A 19595-nucleotide genomic window follows, 5' to 3' on the forward strand; every position below is an offset into this window, starting at 1 on the left:
AGTGCAAATCAAAGCTACAATGAGATACCACTTTACACCACTAGGATGGCTATAATTAAGAAAAATAGCAAGTGCTGGCAAGATGATGGAAATATAAAATGGTGCGGCCTCTTTGGAAAATAGTATGGCAAGTCCTCAAAAAGTTAAACATAGAATTTCCATATGATCTAACAATTCCACTCCTGGGTATAGGCTCAAGAGAAATTAAAATGTATGTTCACAAAAAAATATGTGTACAAGAATGTTCATAGCAGTGTTATTCATAATAGCCAAAAAAGTAGAAACAACCCAAAAGTCTATCAACTGATAAATGAGTAACAAAATGTGGTATATCCATGGAATATTCATCTTTTAAGAGACCGTTCAAGTTCATAACACTTTATTTGATTCCTGCCTATTCTGACTCCAGGGATCACTGAATCCTCCTTCATTTCTCACAGTACCTCGCACATGTGTCTATTATGCTTTTCCTTTTGAGAAGTGAACCCCTCTACCACCACACTCTTTGTTATGTACATCATCACCATTCCAGGAAATTCTTGCCTGGAAAGACAGAAGTTGCAAATAAACCTTATTGTACATTTCAGGAACTTACTGAGAAAACCATATACTCATCAATAGAAAACACCAACCAAGAGTTTATACCCAAAGACTCTTTGAACCCCCTCCTCAAAATCCTTACCTGCAAGATCCACCAATCTTAAACTCTTTTACCATGATTCTTATCCAATCATAACCAAGTCCCTTCTCCATTGAACGATCTACCGTAAACAAGGCTTCAAAATCTCATAAATATCCTGACTTCATCTTCACTGCTTACAGATGCTATGAAGTCTCTGAGCTAGTTCTCCCCTTTACTGTGGAGAGAATAAACTCAGCTTTGTCTCATCAACAGATTGCTTTGGTGATATTTTGGAGGAACCAGAATTCCTCATTTGTTTACAGATTCGTCTCTTTCTACTAGATTTTGAGTCCTTATAATGCATAGACTATGTCTGCTTCTCTTTTAATTCTCCATAGCTAGCATACTGTCTAGGATATGTCAGCATTTAACAAAGAATTTTATTCCAGTGATTGAAGGAAGGAAAGGTAAGCAAACCTGGAGCCTATTAAAACACTTACGAGGCTATTGAAATAACACGGGCTAAAAAAGACAGGAGGCATAAATGAGGGCAGTCCAAATGGAGAAGACAATGAGATAGATTAAGAAAGTAGATCCCATGAGACCACATGACATATTTTATGTAGTGAATAAAGGAGAGAATTAAAACTGACTTTGAGTCAGAATTAAAACTGACGTTGAGTTTCTGTCTTGGGTGACTGGGTAGATGCCATGCACCAATAGCTCTTCTATTCTTTTTAACATTTTTTAAAGATTTATTTATTTATTTTTAGAGAAAGAACGAGATGGGGGAGGGACAGAGGGAGAGGAACCCTTGTGTACTGTTGGTGGGAATGCAAACTGGTGAGCCACTGTGGAAAACAGTATGGAGGTTCCTCAAAAAACTAAAAATAGTAGTACTATAGGATCCAGAAATTCTACTTCTGGATATATATATGTGAAGAAAAAGAAAACACTAATTCAAAGCGATATCTACACCCTGTGTTCATTGCAGCATTATTTACAACAGCCAAGATATGGAAGCAACCAAAGTATCCATAGATGGATGAAAGGACAAAGATGTGTGTGTCCCACGCACAGTTGAAATACTACTCAGCTATAAAAGAGAATGAAACTTTGCAATTTGAGACAACATGGATGAACCTAGAGGGTATCATGCTAAGTGAAATAAGTCAGGCAGAGAACGACAAATACCACACAATTTCACTTATATATGAAATCTAAAAGAAAACACTAATTCACAATTTGTGCTAATTAACACAAAATGAACAAACAAAACAAAACCCATAGATGCAGAAAACAAACTGATCTTCGCCAGAGTGAGGGGCTTGGGGGTGGTAGTAGCGGGAACAGGGGATCAAGAGGTACAAACGTTCAGTCATAAAACAAGTAAGTCATGGGGATGTAATGTACAGTATGGTGACTATAGTAATAATATTGTTTTGCATAAATAGTGAATTTATATGGTGACAGGGGGAAACCAGACTTCTGGTGACCATTTCATAGTGTATACAAGTATCAAAGCACACTTGAAACTAACATAATGTTATATGTAAATTATACTTCAATTAAAAAGAAAAGATATATAAGAGAACAGCAGAGGGCATCATTATATAAAAGGTAGACTCAGGATAAAAAAAAGCAGTCTGAAGAGTGGATCAACATTTTCAGGCTATAATGGATTTTTAAAAATAACCTCAAACTTGCATAATATTTTATAAAATTAACAAAATAAATTTACATATGGCTGCTGAAATACATGATTTGTCCTCACCATAATCATGTGATGTGCACAGGGAAATAGATGATGCTATTTTATGGATGAGGAAATAAGCTTGAGGCCAGCAAGTTTTCCAGGCACTCAAAGCGAGTGAAAAGCCAAGATAAGACTAAAGCCAGATCTTTCAACTCATTTATTTCAATTCACTGGCTTGAAAGACCAAAAACCATAAAGAGGTTTGGATGGTTTCATGAAAAGTAATTATTTCATGTCCTCTTTTCTGTATGTGAATAATCATTATACTACATAAACAAGTATAAAAAATAAGGCCTCTTTATTTACTGTAGTTGGACTAATCTTGTTCAGGAGCTCTCCACCTCAATGGAATGTAGGTGATATAGGGAAAAGTTTACAGATGCTCCTAGAAAGTAGAATTTGGATAACCAATTGACAGTGGGATCACACTCTGCTTGTCTCTGCTTGTCTTTGCTGCAGGATGGCTGGTCTGGTCTTTCTGGACTGACATACACTGCATGCAAGTGGTTCCTGCCTTCAGTGGCTTTGTCCAACTTCCAAGCCTCTGTTGGTCCAGTGATCCTAGCAGTATCTCCATGACCCTTCAATGGAGCACATGATAGGTGGATCAATTTGGGTCTTTCAAGAAGCAGATACTAGTGTGGGTTTAGATGTGCAAGACACATTTCACCCCATTCTACCAGTCAAAGCAAGTTCCAGGGTCAGCCCATATTCAAGGAGGAGAAATAGACACCACCTCCTCATAGGAAGAACGACATGTACATACCATAATGGGAAGAATTGTTGGCCATCCCTTTATAATATTTGAAGTCATGCAATTAGAAGAGATCACCCAGGGACTGAGTATAGATAGATACAAGGTGAGGATTGAGGTCAGGGATACTCCAATGATGAAAAGAAACCTGCAAATGAGACAGACAATACTAATGCAAGAGATGTTGGAAAGCCAGGCAACAGACCTAGGTTCAAATCCCAGTGGTGGGAACTCCTGCCTACTGCTCAGGGCATGATCCTGGGGTCCTGGGATGGAGTTCCACATCAGGTTCCCTGTGGAGAGCCTGCTACTCCCTCTGCCTATGTTTCTGCCTTTCTCTCTGTGTCTCTTATGAATAAATAAATAAATTCTTTAAAAAAAAAATCCCAGTGGTGCCTTGGATACCTCCAGGACTCTGGGAAATTTCTTAACCTTGCTAGCCTTCATTTCTTCATCCATAAAATAAGGATAAGAATAGTATCTACTTTCCTATTCTTTTTCTTTATCACAAGCAGAGAAAGAATAAGTAAATACAATTGTCTTTTGGATCAAACACAAGGAAGCCATTGGTGACTTTGGAAAGTGGAATATTGGGAGCAGAAGAGAAATTGGCTGAGGGACGAAATGAAGCTTCTTTCAGGAGGCTTAGCTGTAAAGAAAAGGTAGGGGCTAGAGTGGAACAAAGCATCAACTGTGAAGGTTTGTTTGTTTGCTTTTTTAAAGATAGTAGGAAAGAAGGAAATTCTGCCATTTGCAAAGACATGGATGGATCTTGAAGTCATTATGCTAAAGTGAAGTAAGTCAGGCAGAGCAAGACAAATACAGTATGATTTCACTTCTATGTAGGACCTAAGAACAAGACAGGCTTATGGATACAGAGAACAGATTGGTGGTTGCCTGAACTGGTGGCCAGGGGTTGGGTGAAATGGGGAAGGGTGTCAAAAGGTACAAAGCTCTAGTTATAAAATAAATAAGTCATGGGGACATAATGTACAACAGGAAGACCATAGTCAATAATACCATATTGCATATCCAAGAGTTGCAAAGAGAGTAGATATTAAAAGTGCTCATCACCAGAAAAAAATATTTTAACTATGCGTGGTGACAGATGTTAACTAGACATCGTGACGATCATTTGGCAATACACACAAATACCAAATTGTTCTGTTGTATGCATGAAACTAATATAACTTCATATGTCAATGACATTGCCATTTTTGAAAAGAGGGTGGCTATTTGAACATGTTTAAAATGCTGATGAGAAGGAGTTAGTAGAAAGGGAGTGTTTGAAACAAGAGAAAAAGAGGATAAAAGATGGGATATGGTCCTCAGGTTTGAAATGGATGGGATCCACGTACAAGGGGGATGGTCAAGTTTGGATAAGAAGCAGGACTCCTCTTCTGCCAAATCTGGTTGCAAAGAGATAAAAGTGGAGTCCAGATACCAATTAACTTGTAGGCAGTATCTGTTTTCTTAGTGACTCAGAGAAGAGGTGCTCTGTGATGGAGAGAGGCTGGCAGTAAGGCAGAGACTAAGGGGTTGAAAGACTGTGGAGGCTGACAGATCAAAGGGTGGTCCCAGGTTGGGGAATCATTTGTAGATCTTGCAGCACCAAAGGACTTGCTGGTGTGGTTCAGTCCAGCAGAGCTCTCCCCTCTGGGGAAAAGAGCAGGGATGGCAGATGGGGTGGCCTGATCCAGGCTTGGGTTTTATAAGGCAGACATTTGGCTAATTTTGATGCAGCCTTTTAGAAAGATTGAGGCCCTAGAGGAAGGGGACCCTGAAGGCAAGTCACTGGGGTGACCCACAGGCAGGGCCAGTCATTAAACAGGTGCACTTCAGTGCCAGGCACTGAACTGGGCTCTTGACAAGCATCCTTTCATAATCCCCAGAACATCCTCAGAGTTCCACAGGGTCCATATCCTGGGCCATGAGTGAACTGAAGGACTGCCCCTTGCAGTTCCATGACTTTAAGGCTGTGGACCACCTGAAGGTCCATCCACACTACAAGGCTGTGCTAGCCCACTCTGAGGATGATGGCATCAGCATTGAAGAGCTGGATACTCTGCAGCTGGAGCTTGAGACCCTGCTTTCCTCTGCCAGCCAGCGGCTGCAGGTTCTCTAGGCTGAAACCCAGATCCTCACTGACTAGCAGGATAAGAAAGGTGATCGACGATTCCTGAAGCTGGGTGGAGACCATGAGCTCGGAGCTCCCCCCAAATATGAAAAGCTGAAGAAGCAGAAACTGGAAGGGAAGGTGGGACATGGGCCGGGCCTGGTCCCAGGTAGCCCAAATCCAAAACCCTTCAACCCAAGATCCAGGAATATGAATTCACTGATGACCGAACTGACGTTGTGCCCAAGATTGCGAATCCGAGAAACCACCAAGGAGCCGACACCGATGCAAACACACGAGGGTTTATTTACAAGCTCGAGCTTGGGTCCAAGTGCACCCGACACAGCGGAACAGGGACTTGGACCCCAAGGCTAAGAGGTGTAGCAGCTTTATAGGAGCCAGTGGCCAATGGGATTGTAACTTACGCAGAAAGTTGCACAGTCATGTAGGTCCACACGCAGGTAGCCAACTGAATAACATTTTACCCTATAGTATCCAGTTGAACTGGCCTATGACTTTGGTCAGAATTGACATGCAGTTTTGGCGGGCACAAGGCGGGGTTACATTGTTATGAGCGGATTTCTGGTAAGGGTGTGCCCAGAGGCTTGACTAGGGTGGGGCAGCGCCCTAAGCAATAAGCAAGTCATGTGGGGGTCATACAGGAGATGGCGGGTGTAGCACAAAACGGAGTTAGTCCTGCTCTGCTTGTCCAGGGGTAGGGGATTTTTGTTAAATTTCCTGGGTCCCACAACGTGCCACGGACCCCCAAGAATGATCAGGTTCTGGGCTTCTGTAGAGCCCTACTGTGCTGATATCACCAGTGAGAAAGTATGCACACTAGAGAAACTACTGAAACCCCCAGAAGATGAGGCTGAACATTACAAGCTCCCACCCCTGAGGAAGCACTACTCCCAACGCTGGGCGCAGCAGGACCTGCTGGAGGAACAGAAGGATGGGGCCTGGGCAGCAGCCGTGACTGACAAGAAAAAAGGCCTTATGGGGCCATTGAGCCAACTGCACACTAAAGATCTGGATGCCCTGCTGAAGAAGTCTGAGGCCCAGCATGAGCAGCCTGAAGATGGGTGCCCCTTTGGTGCTCTGATGCAGCGCCTCCTACAGGCCCTAGTAAAGGAAAATATCACTTCCCCTATGGAGGACTCTCCTATTCCTGACATGTCTGGGAAGGAATCAGGAGCCGATGGGGCAAGCACCTCTCCCCACAATCAGAACAAGCCCTTCAGTGTGCCACATACCAAGTCCCTGGAGAGCCGCATCAAGGAGGAGCTGATTGCCCAGGGCCTGCTGGAGTCTGAGGACCGCCCTGCAGAGGACTCAGAAGATGATATCCTTGCTGAGCTGGCAAACGGCAGGCCGAGCTGAAGGCACTCAGTGCCCATAACCGTGTGGAGAAGCACGACATGCTGAGGCTGGGAAAAGGGAGGTAAGCCGGCAGGAGCTGAGGCAGAGGGTCCGCATGGCAGACAGCAAGGTCACGGACACCTTCCGGAAGATCATGGCTGCCCGGCAGAAGAAGCGGACCCCAACCAAGAAGGAGAAGGACCAGGCCTGGAAGACTCGGAAGGAGCGTGAGAGCATCCTAAAGCTGCTGGATGGGTAGCCATCATCCCTGTCGCAAGCCGCCTTCCCCTGGCCTGGGGGAAGGAGGGGTGGGAAGCCCACTTCCTTCTTTGGGCTGCCTGAACCTCAGGTCTGTGGGTGCCTGTTAAATGTCAAATCGTGACAGTCTCTAGAGGACTGTGGCCGTTCCCTGAGGTCTTTTGGCCTAGCTCTGTACAGCCAGGACATGGGAGGCCCTGCTGGGCTGGGCTGGGGCCCACACTGGGCTTCCCCCTCTTCACTATCCCCCACCCCCACTCCTCTCTCCCTCAAGGGCTTCTCCCTTTCGGTTTTGTAAAGTGCAAAGCCAAAAGTAAAGTGACTGCTGTGTTTTTTTTTTAAAGTTAAAAAAAAAGTTAAAAAAAAAAAAAGACTGAGAATGAAAAGTTGGGTAGGAGGTCTGTGCTGAGCTTGAATTCTTATTTTTGGGAATAGCCAGTGACCTAGAAATGTCTAGGAAGTGAGGAAGAGGCAACTAAAGATTTCTGAGTCCCTACCATTCACCAGGGCCACAGGATACTTCGGTGCATTTTCTCATTTAAATCTCAAAACCACCTTGAAAGGTAGCTAACATCATCCTGGTTGTACAGATGAATATCATCAAAGCTCAGGGAGGCTAAGGAACTTGCCTGAGCCCGGTTTTCTTGTGCTTCCTTGGGAACATGAAGGCAGGACAGAATATTGATGGGGCAAAGGGTGCATCAGGGCGTGATTAACTTTATGACATTATTTTGAGTCTCCACACACACTGCATGTTTGGTATTCCTCTGGGAAATAACAGAGAGGAGGCCAATCAGCAGGCCTCTTTGTGCCTGGATGAGGAGGGAATGTGCTCATTTATAATTCTGTCTTTTAAGTTTACCAATATCTTCACTTAGAGACTCCATCTGGATTCTCTCATTACATTTTCTTGCAGAAGACTGTCTCTCTCTCTCTCTTTTGCCAGCCCTAGCCCCAGACCCTGCCATTATTTTTTTATTATATATTTCTTAACATTTTATTTATTTATTTGAGAGAGAGAGAGAGACAGACAGACAGACATAAAGAGAGGTGATGGAGATGGAGAAGCAAATCCCTAGGACTCCAGGTTCAAGACCTGAGTGGAAGGCAGATACTTAACTGACTGAACCACCCAGGCACCCTAGATCCTCTCTTTAAAAATCTCATTCACCTGGGTGGCTCAGTGGTTGAGCATCTGCGTTTGGCTCAGGTCATGATCCCAGGTCCTGGGAGCAAATCCCACATCAGGCTCCCTCAGGGAGCCTGCTGGTCCCTCTGCCTATGTCTCTGCCTCTCTTTCTATGTCTCTCATGAATAAATAAATAAAACTCTTAAAAAATCATTCAATGGCTTCTCCAAGTTCCCTTTTTAGAACAGTCTCTCTTAAATTTCCCTTTGACGTGGATCAGGATGTCATTCCTTGTCATTGTATCTTTATACCTGATTAATGACGTTACTGGTTCCCTTTCTTGCCAGCTTCCTGACTTTTTTTTTTTTTTGCTTCCTGACTTAATTGCAAGAAAACCTCTCACATTTTAGAGAGAAATGAAAATGTCAGGCATGACCAGGTTTGTGGGATGCTTGCTAATCCTAGGTCTCAGGTATATATGATCAAGTAATTGAAAAATCCTGAGTCCACTTCCTGCTGGCGCATCCCTTATCTTTAGCACAGGAGTGAGACTCAAAATAGGTTACCATCTGTATTGGCCTGCTCTAACCCATTAGGATGAACCATGGCTTAGCCCTGGAGCAGGGTCAGGCCTTAACCCTTTAGTTGCTAGATGATGGGGAGTATAGTGAAGGACAGGAGGGGATGGGCCAGCCAGGGTATAAGTAGGAGTTTCAGAACAGTAGCTACTTACCAAACACTATTAAAGGATTTTAAGGATTTCACAATTGGAAGAGTCTCATGGGGACTGACAAGCCTTGGTGAGCCATGTGGACCAGGGGAATACTCTAGGATCGGTTGAACCACAGGATAGTAAGAGTCTGGATCCCAAGACAACCTCATGCGGCAGAGTTGCCATGCAGCCTGGAATGCCACTCCAAACTATAACGTGAGGAGGAAACATCTATTTGCTTGAAGCCACTGTCAGTTTGGGTCTCTGTTACAAGTAGCTGAAATAACATCCCAAGTAGGAGGGGTTTGTGGGTTTATGTCTTTGCTACTTTTTTATTCATCTGAGCCATATATATGTATATGTATTCCTTTCTAACTACCAGGTTAAGGCGAAGTGATGCTAGAAAGGCACAGGTGCTGAGATCTGATATTGATTTAAGGTCTATTATACCTCCTATTGAATGATAAGACCAAGCTCTTTTTCACTCACTTCTGGGGTGTACGTTAGGCACTCTTAGAGGTTGTTGTGATCATTTAGATGATCCCATATGCCTCTTTTGGATTAGGAAACTGATATTAGTGGACTATCTGGGAAGTAGAATGGAATAGACCTTGATCTTTCTATAGTCTGTAGTTCAAGCAGGGACAGATTCATATTCCCCTTGAACCTTAACATTCCCACAAGATGAAGGTGATATAAAATAACACATGAAGCAATGGGAGAGGAAGGGGCCACCTGTTCAGCCAGCCTGGTCAAGCTAGCCCTGGGGTTCACTGGGATGAGAGATGACACAATTGGAATGGAATGACTGGCCAAATGAGAAGTAGGATCCTCTACATTAAATAGTAACCTGATACCTGGTAGAGTTAATACTTACTTCGCTGCAGACAAGCTGCTTTCTCCCTAAAATAATCTGTTAACTCAGAGTTAACAGAACTGAAAAACAGTGAGTTGGTAAAATACTATAAGAGCAAGATCTGTGCTCTCTGCTTATAGAATTTGAGTTGGAGTTCCAGAGCTGTTCATCAAGAGTTTATAGTAAAATTGCAGTCAGAAATTATGATTTCCCCCAAGCAACCACAACAAACATTTTCCCAATTCCCTTCACCTTTACTGAGTATTTGTATACATGTGATCTCATTGAATGCTCACAACAACCCTGTGAAGTAAATCCTGTTATTCCCATTTAATGGATAATGACATCAAGGCCTGGAATGGTTACACAACCTCAAAATGACTTTCAGCTAGTATTGGACGAGAGTCAAACCTTGAACCCACACCTGTCTTCCTTCAAAACACAAACTTATAGTTAAGTTCTGCATCTGAAGTTCACTTTGAAGGACATGTGATGGGGCAGACCCACATGCACAGGCCTGCTTTACCTCTTGAGCCCTGGAGTTTGGAGTTAAGCAGGTCATAGGAGACTTGTTTTCACAGAAATACACAATTTCTTATGATTTTTGAGTGGCAGTTGTCAAGGACAATATTTTTGCTTTAGTGATTGACCTGCTGTGAGGAGTCCACAAGCCCAGCAGCCTGGGGTGACTGGGGAGACACAAGGGGTGTGAAGGCTTCACAACTTGGATCATTAGCTATCCTGGAAAGAAAAATGATTGCATCTCCAGTTGACCAGAGCTCATCATGGGAAGACAGATACCTGATTAATGGAAAATCTTATTCCAGGAAACAGCTTTATTTCTAGGCACAGGGATGGCTTATAGGTTTTCCAGAAGGTTGTTCTTCTCCCTTCAAAGTAAGCTGCAGGGTCTTTTATAATCTTTTCAGCACTCCTTTGTAATTTCCCACACTCTCATCTGAGAATAAAGACAGGAAGCCCTATTTTAACATGAATTCTAGACATGAAGAGAGCAAGGGAAACAAGCCTGTCTGTTTTGGTTTTTTGGTTTGTTTTAAGGCAAGGACTTCTACCCATCCAATATGGAATCAGAACCTGGACCCGGGGAGCTTACACAGTGTATATTTTATTAATGATCTGGGGACTTGGGGGTCCAAGGTGAATGGACTTGGCTTCTTTCCTCTGGGACCTGATGAGAAAGATCTGTTGTTTGGGCACTAAGCTCAGCCTAGTGATTGAACAACAAATAACAGGGAAGGAGAAGGTCCCTTAGGGAAGCAAGAGAGCGTTTGGAAAAAAAGTCTAAGTTTATAAGATAAGCCTCTGGGGGAATAATCAAGTTCTATGCATATTCACTCTCAAACACACGTCAACCTAGAGTCTAGTGAAGAATATACAGCCCCCGAAGGTCAGTATGACAGAATCATTAAACTGGGGAGGAAATTATAAATACCAATAATCAAATTAAACAAAAAAAAATCATTCGTTCATTAACCAAATGTTAGAGTGTGATTCCAGTTGTTCTCTAACCATAATGTACATCAGAATTTCTTTTCCTTACCAGTCCCCTATTATGCAATGACTGCCTATTATCAAACTCCCTAAACATGGTTGCTGTGCAGTTAGAACTCACTGAAATCCTGGGATCAGCTATTCTATGGTTGATTTACCTGATGTACCAGTTAAGATGCTCCTGACTATAAATAACAGAAAAACTTTGCCCCTTTTTAAATCAGGCAATTTTTTTTATTGTTGAATTGGACTTAAAAAAAGATTTTATTTATTTGAGAGAGTGAGCATGAACAGGGGCAGGAGAGGGAGAAGTAGACTCCTTGCTGAGCAGGAAGCCCAACATGGGGCTTGATCTTAGGACCCCTGGATCATGACCTGAGCCAAAGGTGGACACTTAACCGACCGAGCCATCCAGCTGCCACTGTTGAGTTGTACTTGATGATACCTTTCAACTGCTGAATCAACCAACCCCAAGGGCTGCTCTGACTTAAACAATCAGGTAGTGGGGCACCTGGGTGGCTCAGTGATTGAGCATCTGCCTTTGGCTCAAGGTGTGATTCCAGGGTCCTAGGATCGAATCCCACATCAGGCTCCCTGCAGGAAGCCTACTTCTCCCTCTGCCTATGTCTCTACCTTTCTGTCTCTCATGAATAAATAAATAAAATTAAATTTTAAAAGTAAAAATAAAAAGCCCAATCAGGTAGTGTATTAGTTTCTCATAGCTGCTATAACAAATTACCCAATCAGGTAGTGTATTAGTTTCTCATAGCTGCTACAACAAATTACCATGAACACAATGGGCCATTATTCTGTTGACCACAAGTTGGTTTACAAGATTGCATAAGTAGGAGCAAAATGTCAGAGCAGGCTTCAAGGTTGGTTGAGTCAGCAGTTTAAAATATCATCAAGTACAATTCAACAATAAAAAACCAAACCACCTGATTTAAAAAGGGACAAAGGACTCGAATAGACATTTTTTCAAAGAAGGTATACAAATGGCCAATAAGTACATGAGAAGACGCTCAAATCGCTAGTCAGTAGGGAAATGCAAATTCAAACCATAGTGAGATACCACTTTACATCCATAAGGATGGCTATTATTGAAAAGAAAAACAAACAAAATAACCAGTGTTGGTGAGGAAGTGGAGAAAATGGAACCCTCATCTTTTGCTGGTGGGAATGTAAAATGGTGCAAAGGCTATAAAAATCGGTATGGTGATCCCTCAAAAAATTAAACGTAGAATTACCATATGATCCAGCAATTCCACGTCTGGGTATATACCCAAAGGGAATTGAAAGTAAGGACTCAGATATTTGTACACCTGTGTTCATAGCAACATTATTCACAATAGCCAGAAGTTGGAAACAACCCAAGTGTCCATAGACAGATAAATGCATAAACCATAAGTGGTATCAGCATACAATGGAATTTTATTCAGAATTAGCAATGGAGGACGTTTTTACATCTGCTACAACATGGTTGAACCTTGAAAACATTACGCTAAGTGAAATAAGCCAGTCACAAAAGGACAAATATTTATGATTTCTCTCATATGAGGTTCCTAGAGCAGTCGAATTCGTAGGTACAGAAAGCAGAATGGTGGTTGTCAAGGGCTGGTGGGGAGGGAGAAAGGGGAGTTATGGATAATGGATACAGTTTCAGTTGAGGAAGAGGAAGAAATGGTGTGAAGATGGTAAATCTTATGTTCTGTGTGTTTTACCACAAATTTTCAAAATGTTACCAACGACCCAGATTCTTTGAATCACTGTAGTCTGTTATCCAGAGATCTTCTGCTCTTATCATAAGGCTACATTCTCCCCCACAGTCATGAGAAAATTGTCAACAGCAATCAGAGCCATGTATTTTCTGGCTTACAACCTATCTCTCTTTCTCTTTTTGAAAAGATTTTATTTATTTACTCATAAGAGACACAGAGAGAGGCAGAGACATAGGCAGAGGAAGAAGCAGACTCCCCACAGGGAGCCTGATGCGGGACTCAATCCCAGGACCTTGGGACCACGACCCAGGCCAAAGACAGACACTCAACCACTGAGCCACCCAGATGCCCACAACGTATCTCTTGAAAGCAAGGACAATGTTTCCTAAAAGATTCCCAACAAATCTTTACTTGAATTTCAGGCAGGTAAAAGTGTCTGAACCATAACTGGCAAAAGGGAGAGGTTTGTACTCAGACCAATAGGGTTTACACATTAAGCTGAGAGCAATTTCCCAACTTGCCTTGCTGCAATTTGATAGGAAAAAGATGAAATGAGTACCAAAGAATGAGCCAGAATGATGACTACTGCCACTATATAATGTTTGCAGTGACCCTGACTCAAGTGCACAGATCAGGATGCAGAATCTCTGTGCAAAATTCAAGCCATCCTTCCAATTCCTCCCCAGCTGTCCTCTCCCAGTGCCATCAACACTCCCCTACATCACGGTTCTGATGCCCACCTCCCCCATGTCTTACTTTATGGGCAATAGGGGTCACACCTATGGACACAGGGGCATAGATGGAGAATGCATAGGAAAAAAAAGGCCATTTGTATCAATATCTCCTGGGAAGTGCCTTGAAACTAGGGATTCTGGGATCCAGCCCAAGGAATGCTGAATCAGAACCTTAAATAAAAATTAAATTTAAATTGTTATTTCTCTTTCACAAATTGGCATTTTAAGAGGTGCCCTAGGTGAGTGTGATGCTCAAAATGGAATATGCTTTGAGAAACACTCACTGGTCCTGTCTTTGCTAAGAAACATTCTGGGTGTTATGAGTAGAGAAATAAAGATGATATGGGTCATGTTTGGAGGAGTTCTCAGTCCACTGGGGAGAATAGATACTTCAATAATTATGACAAGACCTGATAGGTACTTTGGTAGAGATAGGAACAGAATCCCATGAAGCTGAATCACTATATTGTACACCTGAAATTAATATGATGCTGTATGTTAATTACACTGGGATTTAAAAAGAATTCTATGAGGCTGATACTGTCTAAGGAAGTCAGGAAAAGATTCACAGAATATTTGGCTATAGTGAGATAGCATTACAATGGTGAGTCTACATTGAAGGAAGAGGCAGAGAGAGAGAATTTGATCATTCAGGCTACCAGGAAGATTCAGTGAGTCCCAGAGTTAGGTGATCATGAGAAGACAGAAATATATTTGTGGTTTCCTCATGGGATCTCCCTTCCCCACTTCTCACAGCTTTAGCATTTTACTGCACTGCTCTGAATGTGATTCTGGTGTTTAATGATACATAGTTTTCACATACATATTTATGTACTAGACTGTATAAACAAAACCATGCAACATGTGCTTTGGGATGGTTCAGTAAATTTCGAGGGCAGTTTTGACTATATGCAGTTAAACCTGATATTGTTCCTTTAAACTGAATTTCCCATCTCCATCCACATTCTATCCCAGCACTTTATTTATTTATTTTTTTAATAAATTTATTTTTTATTGGTGTTCAATTTACCAACATACAGAATAACACCCAGTGCTCATCCCGTCAAGTGCCCCCCTCAGTGCCTGCCACCCACTCACCCCCACCCCCCGCCCTCCTCCCCTTCCACCACCCCTAGTTCGTTTCCCAGAGTTAGGAGTCTTTATGTTCTGTCTCCCTTTCTGATATTTCCCACACATTTCTTCTCCCTTCCCTTATATTCCCTTTCACTAATATTTATATTCCCCAAATGAATGAGAACATATAATGTTTGTCCTTCTCCGATTGACTTATTTCACTCAGCATAATACCCTCCAGTTCCATCCACGTTGAAGCAAATGGTGGGTATTTGTCGTTTCTAATGGCTGAGTAATATTCCATTGTATACATAAACTACATCTTCTTTATCCATTCATCTTTCGATGGACACCGAGGCTCCTTCCACAGTTTGGCTATTGTGGACATTGTTGCTATAAACATTGGGGTGCAGGTGTCCCGGCATTTCATTGCATCTGTATCTTTGGGGTAAATCCCCAGCAGTGCAATTGCTGGGTCGTAGGGCAGGTCTATTTTTAACTCTTTGAGGAACCTCCACACAGTTTTCCAGAGTGGCTGCACCAGTTCACATTCCCACCAACAGTGTAAGAGGGTTCCCTTTTCTCTGCATCCTCTCCAACATTTGTGGTTTCCTGCCTTGTTAATTTTCCCCATTCTCACTGGTGTGAGGTGGTATCTCATTGTGGTTTTGATTTGTATTTCCCTGATGGCAAGTGATGCAGAGCATTTTCTCATATGCATGTTGGCCATGTCTATGTCTTCCTCTGTGAGATTTCTGTTCATGTCTTTTGCCCATTTCATGATTGGATTGTTTGTTTCTTTGGTGTGGAGTTTAATAAGTTCTTTATAGATCTTGGATACTAACCCTTTATCTGATATGTCATTTGCAAATATCTTCTCCCATTCTGTAGGTTGTCTTTGAGTTTTGTTGACTGTATCCTTTGCTGTGCAAAAGTTTCTTATCTTGATGAAGTCCCAATAGTTCATTTTTGCTTTTGTTTCTTTTGCCTTCGTGGATGTATCTTGCAAGAAGTTACTGTGGCCGAGTTCAAAAAGGGTGTTGCCTGTGTTCTCCTCTAGGATTTTGATGGAATCTTGTCTCACATTTAGATCTTTCATCCATTTTGAGTTTATCTTTGTGTAAGATGCAAGAGAGTGGTCTAGTTTCATTCTTCTGCATGTGGATGTCCAATTTTCCCAGCACCATTTATTGAAGAGACTGTCTTTCTTCCAATGGATAGTCTTTCCTCCTTTATCAAATATTAGTTGACCATAAAGTTCAGGGTCCACTTCTGGGTTCTCTATTCTGTTCCATTGATCTATGTGTCTGTTTTTGTGCCAGTACCACACTGTCTTGATGACCACAGCTTTGTAGTACAACCTGAAATCTGGCATTGTGATGCCCTCAGATATGGTTTTCTTCCAGCACTTTAAACAGCTATTTTAGAGGAGGAATGGCAGTTATCCAGGTGGGGAAGTAGGGGGAGACATCCCAGGCAGAGGGACCAAAACTGTCAGCAGAGTTACCAAAGAGCATAACACACGGGGCGGGGGGGGGACAGCCAGTCCAAGTTTCGGCCAGGCTCGCAGAAGATGTGTGAAGTAAAGTAGCAGGAGATGTGATCAGGCAGGTCAGGTGAGTTGAGATTATTAAAGACAAGGATAAAGAATGCAGTCTTTAAATAGAAGAAATTAGAAGCCATCAAAGGAGTTTAAGCAATTGACAAGATCAGATCAGCATTCCAGAGAAATCATGTATCAGCCAGGTGGTGATTCTCCTCCAACACAGTAGAGGAAGAGCCTCTCAGAGGGCCAGGGAGGCTCAGGTTCATTTTATTAAGACTCTTGTTGTAATAAAACCAACAGAAATTACAGTAGAAGTCACCAAATGTGTAAATTATTCTAGATGATTATATTTAACCAATTAATGCCTTTAATGCACACACGAACTGGACTGCTATTTCCATAATCTCATCTGGAGATGTTGTGAATCGAAGCTGGAAGCCCAGGCCACCTCCCAGCCCCCACCTGGCCTTACTTGCAGACTCCTTTATATTCTAAAACCATGAACAAGCAATTTAATCTCTCTGAGCCACAATTTTCTCACTACGGGGATAAATAATGACTTTATAAGGACTGGGTGGGAGAACATGTGTCCAGTGTCTGGCGTACTTGGGTGGTCAGCAAGTGTTATGATTTTTTCATCATCTTGCAATATAATGAGTTTGTGCCCATGTGCACTCAAACAGGAGCACCCATGCACTTGCACCAATGTGCTGCCCTGGGGCCAATGTTGGAAGGAAAATAGGTCCCCCAGACCCTCCCAGTGCCTCTCCCTGCTTCCATGTTGAACAACCATCCCTGAAGAGACAGTAGAGCTTCCACCACAAATGCCTACCCATTAGAGCCCCCTGCCTACATGTTCACCTTGGTGCAGCTGAGTTATGCCATCACTCTAGTCCTCCTCCCAAGAGTGTTTGCAAACAATCTCTAGCCTTGGTTAGAGAATTAAAGAATTAAAGAATTCCCTTTTCCATGTTAGAGAGACTTCAGGTCTCCATTCATCTTTCCCAGAAATCCATCAGAAGTAAGGGGGGCTTTCTCACTGCTCCTGAGTTTACACTACTGAAGGTCCTCACCCGCAAGTGCTCTTGGGGTACTTGGTCTTTTTCCCCTGCTGAAAGATCACCACTCCCTTTGGGCTCAGTGTTTTCATCTGAGGCACAGAGCCCCGTACCTCACAGTAACAATTCCCCAGCTGAACGACAGCAATAACTTACAGTGGCTGCAACAGGCTTTCTGAGTTCCTATTAACTTTGCAGAGTCCAGTCATTGAGTTGGCATGAGATCCAATACTGAGAAGCTCTGCTTTATAATCAGGGTGATTTCGGAACATAGCATCAGCTAAATGGGTCCCTGGGCCTGAGCCAATCTCCCAGCGCTCCAGTTCCAAGACTCACCATTTGCAGGATTCTGTCACTTAGAAGTCCTTGGGGATGGTATATTTTAAGAGCTAGTAAAGGACTCATCTGAAAAGACACTTTGGAGGTTCATTCGTTGCACCAAGGTGAAAAAAGGAATCTCCATTTATCATCATTACATGCTGATGATAGATAATACTCGATGGTGCCCTGGTGATACCCAGATCTTTTACTAATGTACATGGCAGAAGATTGGAATGAAAACATAACCGGCTCACATTCCCATTCACTTCTAATTGCCCATTCTCCCTTTAAAAATATGTCACCATCATTATCTCCTGCTCCAACATGTTAGGAGTTTTTGGCTAAAAAAGATTGTGTGAGGTCATTTCATCTATCCCCCTACCTTTAAATAAATCTACACTGAAAATCACCCTACACCGCTGAGTATCTAATCCTTTCTTGGTGACCCACTTCCTGGTTTAACAAATTGCCCTCCAAGACTGTTTGCAATAGCTCCAGCCTAAATCCCTCCAGCTGCAATTTAATCTTCTGTTCTTTAGTTTTCAACTTCCCATTGAAATTCTTCCAGTTGTGACTGGTCATATGCCATTTCTGTGGGTTTTCTTCCCCACAGTCCTTTGAAATATCCCTAAACAAGCTCTGTGTGCCAGCCCTTTAATCGACTCTGTTAATCTTCATAAAAGCCTCTCCAAATCATCCATGTCTCTCATGGATTGAGTGAATATGACCAACAATAAAAAAGAAGGAAAATGAGAAAAGATGAGTCTACAGGAAGCTTTCCCCCATTTCCACTGTTTATATCTCTGATCTTCTGAATAATATTATTTAGTGCTATTTTTATAGAGAGCATGTAGTACATGTCCACAGTAGAACATGCTACAAAAAATAGAAGAATAAAAAGAAGGAAAAACAATCTCCTATTATCAGACCAAGTCCCACGGATTTCATATATGTGCATACGTATGTGTGTGTTTCCTCAAATTGAGATCAGACCATATTTGCTGCTCTGTATCTTGCTTTCTTCAGGTTGTATTTCACTGGCATTTTCTATATCACTACCCATTCTTCCAAAGTATGACTTTTTTTTAAAGTAGGCTCCACATCCAATGTGGAACCTAATGCAGGGCTTGAACTCACAACCCTGAGATCAAGACCTGAGCTAAGAGTTGGACATTTAACCAACTGAGCCACTCAAATGCTCCCATCCAAAGTATGACTTTTTAATGGCAGCCTAATTCATTGCCTCGTAGCTGTATCTTGGTTCATTTAATCATTCCCCTATCCCTGGGCATCGAAATGGTTTCTAGTTTTTCACCATTTATAAATAATGCTGTATCAATATCCTACATAAGTCTCTGTCCATGTTCCTGATCTTTCCAACAGACAGCACTGATGTGTCTGTGTATGTGTAAATATACTTGATTTCCTGACCCCCATAAACTGTCACTCAGACTTGCAGATCAGATCTCTGAATAATTTTCCATCAAATTCATATGTAGACTCTGAATAACAAATAATCCATGGCTTTCTATTCTTTTTTGTTTTGTGTTTTTTAAAATACTATTTATTTATTTATTTGAGAGAGAGAGAGACAGAGAGAACACAAGCAATGGGAAGGGGCAGAGGGAGAGGGAGAAGCAGACTCCTCACTAAGCAGGGAGCCTGACTTGGGACTCCACCTCAGGACCCCGAGATCATAACCTGAGCCAAAGGCAGATGCTCAACTGACAGAGCCACCCAGGCACCCCTGTGGCTTTCAATTCTTAAATATCTCCATCATAATTATAGGAGAAAGCTCCAATTCTTTAACAGACCTTCTAAGCTCTACCTTTTGCCATTTGTGCCTGCACCTCTACAGTATACTTCAATAATTCAGACTTCTAGTTGCTTGCACACTTCATGATGCTTACTACCTTTTTTTTAAAAAAAAAGATTTTATTTATTTATTCATGAGAGACACAGGGAGAGAGAGGCAGAGACACAGGGAGAGGGAGAAGCAGGCTCCATGCAGGGAGCCCGACGTGGGACTTGATCCTGAGACTCCAAGATCATGCCTTGGGTCAAAGGCAG

The 19595-nt window shown here is 42.4% G+C and overlaps 1 pseudogene; it reads left to right on the top strand.

The window, feature by feature from the left end:
- Positions 1 to 5062: 5062 nt before the first annotated feature.
- On the top strand, positions 5063 to 6866 carry LOC100688109 (annotated as a pseudogene).
- The last annotated feature ends 12729 nt before the right edge of the window (positions 6867 to 19595 follow it).

Source organism: Canis lupus, chromosome X (assembly GCF_011100685.1).
Source record: "Canis lupus familiaris isolate Mischka breed German Shepherd chromosome X, alternate assembly UU_Cfam_GSD_1.0, whole genome shotgun sequence".
NCBI classification, from domain to species: Eukaryota; Metazoa; Chordata; class Mammalia; order Carnivora; family Canidae; genus Canis; species Canis lupus.